Source organism: Macaca mulatta, chromosome 2 (genome assembly GCF_049350105.2).
Source record: "Macaca mulatta isolate MMU2019108-1 chromosome 2, T2T-MMU8v2.0, whole genome shotgun sequence".
In the NCBI taxonomy this organism is placed as follows: Eukaryota; Metazoa; Chordata; class Mammalia; order Primates; family Cercopithecidae; genus Macaca; species Macaca mulatta.
Window position 1 is genome coordinate 92,963,290 of NC_133407.1, and position 8,139 is coordinate 92,971,428.

General features: G+C 40.6%; 1 pseudogene; it reads right to left on the reverse strand.

The window, feature by feature from the left end:
* Positions 1–1,334: 1,334 nt before the first annotated feature.
* LOC710265 (large ribosomal subunit protein eL32 pseudogene) lies at positions 1,335–1,768 on the reverse strand (annotated as a pseudogene).
* Between the last annotated feature and the right edge of the window lie 6,371 nt (positions 1,769–8,139).

Genomic DNA, 8,139 nt, shown 5'->3' on the forward strand with positions numbered 1-8,139 from the left:
ATCTTAATTACATATGTAAAACCCCTTCACCTTTGCCACATTCTGTTGGTTACAAGCAAGTTCCAGGTTCTACCCACACAAAAACATGCATACCAGGAAGCAGAATCAGGAGGGCTACTTTAGAATTCTGCCTACCACAATGTACAGAGTGTAGAACCTACTGATGACTGAAAATCTGTGAAACACAGCTTTAACCAACCAACTCTCTCTAGACTGTTTCATTCATTCATTCATTCATTCATTCATTCATTCATTCATCTATCCATTCATTCATCTGACTTATGTGAAGCACTTAGAGCCAGGCACATAATAAACTGATCATAAGTGTTGACTACCATCATTTTTATTTTTTGTGTGTTTTAAGCAACAATTGAAGATTGTCTATGCTCAACGCTAGGTAGTAGAAGGGAATACAAAGAAAAATAAGACTGACCTCTGTTTAAATTCTGGGAGTGAAGGTGGAGGACACCCACATAAACAAGCGATAACAATTCGATAGACTATGCAATATTACAACTCTGCACCATGTAAGATGGGTGTGCAAAGAAGGAATGCCAATTTTGCACTGTGTCAGTGGTGCCTCCACAGAGCAGAAGACAATTTAGTGGCATCTTGAAGATACTGTAGTTTGGCTGATAGTCAAGGAAGGGGACATTTCGAACCTATGAACAACATGAAAAATGACAACAGTGTGAAAAAGCAAAATTCAGCCCAGTTTAAGTTTTTCCCTCTGTTCACATAGAATTTGAAAATATTTATACTGCATTGTATTATACCACATAAGTGTTTGCAACATTTTGTACTCATTATTTTTCACCAACTCACATGCTCTTTGAAGGAAGTTTTAAAAATATACATATCAACTATACTTGGTACTTAATAAGTAATTAATGAATGGGGAGATGGATTTCAGATTGAATTGGGAATAATACTATAAGCCACACTAAGAGGTCTGGAATTAATATATTTGTGAAAGGTAGCTGTGAGGTAATGTTAAGAACAAAGACTCTAGAGTCAAACTACCTGGCTCTGCCAAATTACTGATCTTGGGCAAATCATTTAACCTCTCTATGTCCTGGTATTTGCATTTGTAAAACTGGAATGAAAAATGCTGTTTCAAAAGGGCTGATGCAAAGATTAAATAATATAAAGTACTTAGAAGAATATCTGGCATATATTACATGTTCAACGTATGTTTAAAATGGTGATAATATGATGAATTGATAGTGTCAGATAACAAACAAGAAATCGTATGTTTAGAAGTAAGAAGACCATTTGACTAAGGTTTTTTGTTTTTTGTTTGTTTGTTTTTGCAGTTTTTACATTTTTATTTAAATACAAAACGTGCATATGAGTTGTCTACTCATTTTCTTTGCTGCGCAGCCTGGCATTGGGGTTGGTGACTCTGATGGCCAGCTGGGCAGCTCTTTCCACCATGGCTTTGTGGTTCTTGGAGGAAACACTGTGAGCAATCTCAGCACAGTAAGATTTGTTGCATATCAGCAGCACTTTCAGCTCCTTGATGTTGTGGAACAGGAACTTCCAGAAGCCACTGGGCAGCATGTGCTTTGTAGTTTTTGTTGCTCCCATAACCAATGTTGGGCATCAAGATCTGGCCCTTGAACCTTCTATGAACCCCGTTGTCAGTACCTCTGGGTTTCCGCCAGTTAGGCTTCATTTTGATGTATCGGTCAGACTGGTGCCAGATGAACTTCTTCGTTCTCTTTTCGACAATCTTGGGCTTCACAAGGGATCTGAGGGCAAACATGATTCTGAGGAGGAGATGACTGCCACTTCCGTAAGCAGCGCCCAGGTTGGGGTTTTAAAAAATTAACTTATTTATTTTGAGACAAGGTTATAAGACTATATATATATATATATTTTTTTTTTTTTTTTTGAGATGGAGCCTTGCTCGGGAATGCCAGGCTGGGGTCCAGTGGTGCAACCTCGGCTCACTGCAACCTCAGCCTCCTGGGTTCAAGCAATTCTCCTGTCTCAGCCTCCCGAATAGCTGGGATTACAGGTGCCCACCAGTATGCCCAGCTAATTTTTTTTGTATTTTTAGTAGAGATGGGGTTTCACTATGTTGGCCAGGCTGGTTTTGAACTCCTGACCTCAAGTGATCCACCGGCCTCAGCCTTCCACAGCACTAGGATTACAGGCATGAGCCACCGTGACCGGCTGAGATTTTCTAACTTTTGTACTTTTGTAAAGACTGGTTTTCACCGTGTTGCCCAGGCTGGTCTCGAACTCCTGGCCTCAAATGATCCACCTACCTTCGCCTTCCAAAGTGCTATGGTTACATGTATGAATCACCACACCTGGCCTAAGGTTGACTTTTAAAAAAAGAATTCTTATCAGTAGAGAGGGATAAAGACTGAAAAATCACAATGGAGAAGGCAAAAACCAGTTAGGATAAAGACTGAAAAATCACAATGGAGAAGGCAAAAAACAGTTAAAGGGCTACTGCAAGCATACAGAAGAGATGAGTAGAAACTGAAGGAATACAATGAGAATGTAGATAAAGAGATAAAAGTGAGATATTTAAAATGTTGAAGTAATGAGGCCTACTAGGTAGAGATGTGATAAGAAATGAGGAGAGATTCATGGGTAAATTTAAGTTTTTACTTAAACAAAACATTATGAACAATTGGGTACATAATGATGCCATTAGTTAACATAGAATATAGAAGATCCCTTTATTTGTGGAGGCAGATAAGTTCTTTTTGGAAAAAATTATATTTGAGGTCTCTTCAAAACTTGCAATGATTTTAGAGAAGATTAAGTTTTGGGAGTCTCTAGTGAATGTTCAGCATTTAAGATGGTTGGATATAAAAATGCTCTAGAAATAAATGCTCGGTGCCACAAAGTGGAACCAGCATTCAGGCAAAAGTTTTCTCAGCAAGGCAACTTACTTCTGCAGAAGGGTGCCACTTGCATCAATCAAGATTGCAAGAGCACACAGAACAAAGGAGAGCAAGGTGTTTTTATCTCTGGCACATAGTCCTTACCTTTGTGTCACTCTGCAATGGGCTGGGGTCAGACCACACAATCTGAGCTGACCCAATTGGCTACTTTCAAATATCTTTGTAAATATGGAAGGGAAGGGGGACATGAGGTACAGTGGTGAAGCATGTGAGACATGCAGTATCAGGCAAAGAATGGGTGCAGGTAACCAAGGAAACAGATGTGAGTTATTGATTAGAGCTGACGGGAAGGGTGTAGGCTGTTTACAGTAACTAGGGGGGAGGAGGCATGTAGAACAAGAAAGTTAAGTTTGGGAACAAAGAACCAGGAAGTTAGCAGGCTAAACCTTTGAAGAGAAACTTTACTGTATCCTGCAAGATCAGGAAAACATGAGATTTTTTAGGAAAGTTTAAATGAGAAGAAACTATAAAAGAGTAAATGCAATTTATAGGTAGGACTATTTTGAAAAAAAGAGGCTACATGGTGTAATTTACAGAGCAAAGGAGACTATATTATTGTATTAATATAGACTATCATATTGAAGAGTAATATTAATAAAAGATGGAAGGCACCAGGCATGGTGGCTTATGCCTGTAATCCCAGCACTGTGGGAGGCTGAGGTGGGCAGATCACTTGAGGTCAAGAGTTCAAGACCAGCCTGGCCAACATGGAGAAACCCCACCTCTACTGAAAATACAAAAATTAGTGGGTGTGGTGGCAGGTGCCTTGTAGTCCCAGCTACTCTAGAGGCTGAGGCAGAAGAATCGCTTGAACTCGGGAGGCGGAGGTTGCAGTGAGTGGAGAGTGTGCCACTGCACTCCAAAAAAAAAAAAGAAAAAGAAAAAAAGATGCAAGGCAAATTAACTGATTAATGAAGACTAGATATAAACTCCCCTAGAGCAAAGATACAAAGATTTCTGTTTTGGCATGACAGTATCTTGCCCAGTACTTCATTCATTATAAGTTCAAAGTAAATATAGATGAATACATGAGATATGAATGATAAAAATAAATAGAACGGATGCAGTGGCTCACGCCTGTAACACCAGCACTTAGGGAGGCAAAGGTGGGAGGATAGCTTGAGCCTAGGAGTTCGAGACTTGCCTGGGCAATATGGTGATACCCCCATTCTCCAGAAAAAATTAAAAATAAAAAAACCATGAATAGATACCTAATCTATGTAACAACATGGAAAATGCTTAACAATATGTGCACAAAAAATAAAGCAGAATATAAATTGATCCTCTGGTGTGTACTGGAGTTTGAAAAAAAAAGTTGATCAGCACTATGATTATAATTTTGTAAAATTTATATGTGCAAACAGATAAGAAGTCAAGACTTAAATGAAAATAGTTTGTTAGGGTGATTAAAATACTGTTCCCCGAACTTTGGGAGGCCAAGGTGGGTGGATCACAAGGTCAGGAGATCGAGAGCATCCTGGCTAACATGGTGAAATCCCATCTCTACTAAAAATACAAAAAATTAGCTGGGCATGGTGGCGGATGCTTGTAGTCCCAGCTACTTGGCAGGTTGAGGTAGGAGAATGGCATGAATCCGGGAGGCAGAGCTTGCAATGAGCTGAGATCAAACCACTGCATTCTGGCCTGGGTGACAGAGCAAGACTCTATCTCAAAAAAAATACTGCTCCCCCTGAACCCCAACCATTTATTTGGAATTCCATTCATAATGTAATTTAATAAGAAAAAGAACTGTTAAAACATACTTTTAAATTTTATTTATTTACTTTAGAGACAGGGTCTTGCTCTGTTGCCTGGGCTGAAGCACAGTGGCATGATCATAGCTCACTGCAACCTTGAACTCCTGGGCTCAAGTGATCCTCCTGCCTCAGCCTCCTGAGTAGCTGGGATAACAAGCACATGCCACCACACCTGACTAAGTTTTAAAGAGATTTTTGGTAGAGATGCTGTCTTGCCATGTTGCCCAAGTTGGTAATGAAACATTTTTGACCAGAAGGCAAGATCACTGACCTCCACAGCAAGCTTGAGTCTATTGTGGTTACCTTAGGCTAGCCAATTCACCTCTTTGAGGTAGTGCCATTATGCCAAAACATGAAAAAGATGATGTCAGATATAACCAGGTGGAATGGAGACAGTAATAAAGGGGATAGTATTCTAGTAAGAATATGAAGGCTCCTAAGGATCAAGATGACTGGAGCATAGAGTATAAGGGAGCTATGGCAAGAGTAGAGCTTGGCCTAGAGATTCCTGGCAAACAACTAAGGGATTTATGTTTTATCCTCTGTCGTTTCAGCTATTTGGGTGGCTGAGATTGGAGACTCACTTGAGCCCAGGAGTTTGTATTTAGCCTAAACAACGGAGTAAGACCCTTCCTAAAAAAAAGAAAAAGGAAAAAAAAATGTTATTCTAAGGACAATGGGAATCCATTATAGGTAGAATAAAGCAAGCTGTGGCTCTTAGAAGACCAGAAGCTCATGTGAGGAAGCATAAGGTTTTATCAAAACTTAGAGTTTACTTAAGAGGCTGAGGTGGGAGGATGGCTTGAGCCCAGGAGGTCTTGGCTGCAGGAAGCCTTGATCGAGCCACTGCACTCCAACCTGGATGACAGAGACCCTATCTCAAATTGTTTTTTAAAAAAAGCAAAAACAAAAACACTTAGAGACTATCACAAGATAGCTGTTCACCTGACTTGCCTGGGCAGGTAACCTTAGGAAACTTCTCAACTTCTTCAGGAATGAGGACTGAAAATACATTATCACAAACTCATAATCTGGGGACTGTGATTAGCCTCCTAAAAACTTGCTCACCTCCACATTATCCTGAATATTTTCCAGAATTTGCATGGAAAATTATGGGCCTCCTTATTTTAGAATTTTTTGCTTTCAGTTCTTTCTTATTGTTATTAAACAATACTTGCCTTTTAACATAAAATTTTTATTCTGGAATAATTTTAAATTTACAGAAAAGGTTCAAGTGTAGTACAGAGTTCCTATATACACTCCAACTAGTTTCCCCTAATGTTGGCATCTTATATTGCTGTAGTACATTTGTCAAAACCAAAAAACTAGTATTGATATATTGCTATTAACTAAATTTCAGACTTTACTAAAATTTCACTAGTTTTTTTTTTTTCCACTAATTTTTGTTACTAATATTTGGTTCCAGGATCCAATCCTGGATAGCAAATGGCATGTATTATCATGTCTCTTTCATCTCCTCTAGTCTATGACAGTTTTCGCTTGTTTTCCATGACATTTTGTCAGTTTCAAGTCAGTTATTTTGTAGAATGTCCCTCAGTGTGTTTTTGTCTGATAGTTCTCTTGTGATTAGACTGGAGTTAAAGATTTTGGGGAAGAATACCACAGAGGGGAAGTGCTCTTCTCACCATATCCTATCACAAATGGGATGCCATCAACATGATTTGCCACTGGGGATATTAGCTTTGATCACTTAGTTGAGAAATCTGTTCTTCAGATTTCTCCACTGCAATTGTTTCTTTTTTTTCTTTTCTTTTTTTGAGACAGAATCTCACTCTGTTGCCCAGGCTGGAGTGCAGTGGTGCAATCTCGGCTTACTGCCACCTCCACCTCCACTTCCTGGGGTCAAATAAGTCTTGGGCCTCAGCCTCCCAAGTAGCTGGGACTAGAGGCACCTGCCACCATGCCCAGCTAATTTTTTTGTATTTTCAGTAGAGATGGGTTTTCACCATGTTGGCGAGGCTGGTATTTAACTCCTGACCTCAAGGGATCTGCCTGCCTCAGCATCCCAAAGTGCTGGGATTACAGGCGTAAGCCACCGCACCTGGCCCAATTGTTTCTTATACATACTTTATTCTTTCAACATCACTAAGTTCAACCCACACTCCAGGTGAGAAGGAGTAAAGAGGGGAAAGAGTGAATAAGTTCCATCTTCAGGAATGGGGGTTATCTGCATATATTATTTGGAACACTTCAGTAAGAAAAATTTGTCCCTTTACTCCCATTTATATGGTTATTTACTCATACATATCAGTCTAGATGCCTTGTTATTCACTATGTATGTTGAGTATAATCCAATACTACTTTTTTTTAATTTAATTAATTAATTAATTTATTTTTGAGATGCAGTTTTGCTCATCACCCAGGCTGGAATGCAATGGCGTGATCTCGGCTCACTGCAATCTCCGCCTCCCGGGTTCAAGCAATTCTCCTGCCTCAGCCTCCCAAGTAGCTGGGATTACAGGCGACTACCACCACGTCTGGCTAATTTTTTGTAGTTTTAGTAGAGACAGGGTTTCACCATGTTGGCCAGGCTGATCTCAAACTCCTGACCTCAGGTGATCTGCCTGCCTCGGCCTCCCAAAGTGCTGGGATTACAGGCATGAGCTGCTGTACTCAGCCTTATTTTATTTTTGTCACAGGGTCTTGGTCTGTTGCCCAGGCTGGAGTGCAGTGGTGCAGCCTCAGCTCAAGCAATCCTCCCACCTCAACCTCCATACCCAGCTAATTTTTGTATTTTTTGTAGAGACAGCATTTCACTGTGCTGCCCAGGCTGGTCTGGAATTTGCAGGCTCCATCGATTTGCCTGCCTCAGCCTCCCAAAGTGCTGGGATTACATGTATGAGCCACTGAGCCTGCTCTACTTTATTTTTTTGCTCAGATTACCCAGCTTTGGCCATTGAGAGCTCTTTCAGGTTGGGTCCTGTGTTTTTGATGTACTCCCATCCTTTAATTTTCTGAGTACTTCCTTGCTTTCTATAAGCCTCTGTAAGCATCTGGAAGATGCTTATAGCTCATTTAATATTTTCTCTGGCCCAGCCCTAGAATAATTTATTTCTCCATATATTCTTTTTCATTAACAATTTGTCCCAGCTAGGTACGGTGGCTCATGCCTATAATCCCAATGAGACAGCCAGGTGGAGGAGGGTCCCTGGAGAAACTCCAACCAGGCTGCCCACTGAGGTGGAGCCTTGGGAAGTTCATGATGTTTGTAGCAGGGAGGAACCTGGCTCCTCCTCTTCCTGTATGGAAGCTGAGACTCAAGCTGCAGGTGGGAAGCACTCTAGCAGGGACTCTGTCCTAGCAAGAGTCCCTGTTTCCCCCTTTTCTTCATTTTCACCCAATAAAACCCTGCTTTACTCACCCTTCAAACTGTCTGCGAGCCTAATTTTTTGTGGCCGTGGGACGAACAAGGACCCCATCTTTAGCTGAATGAA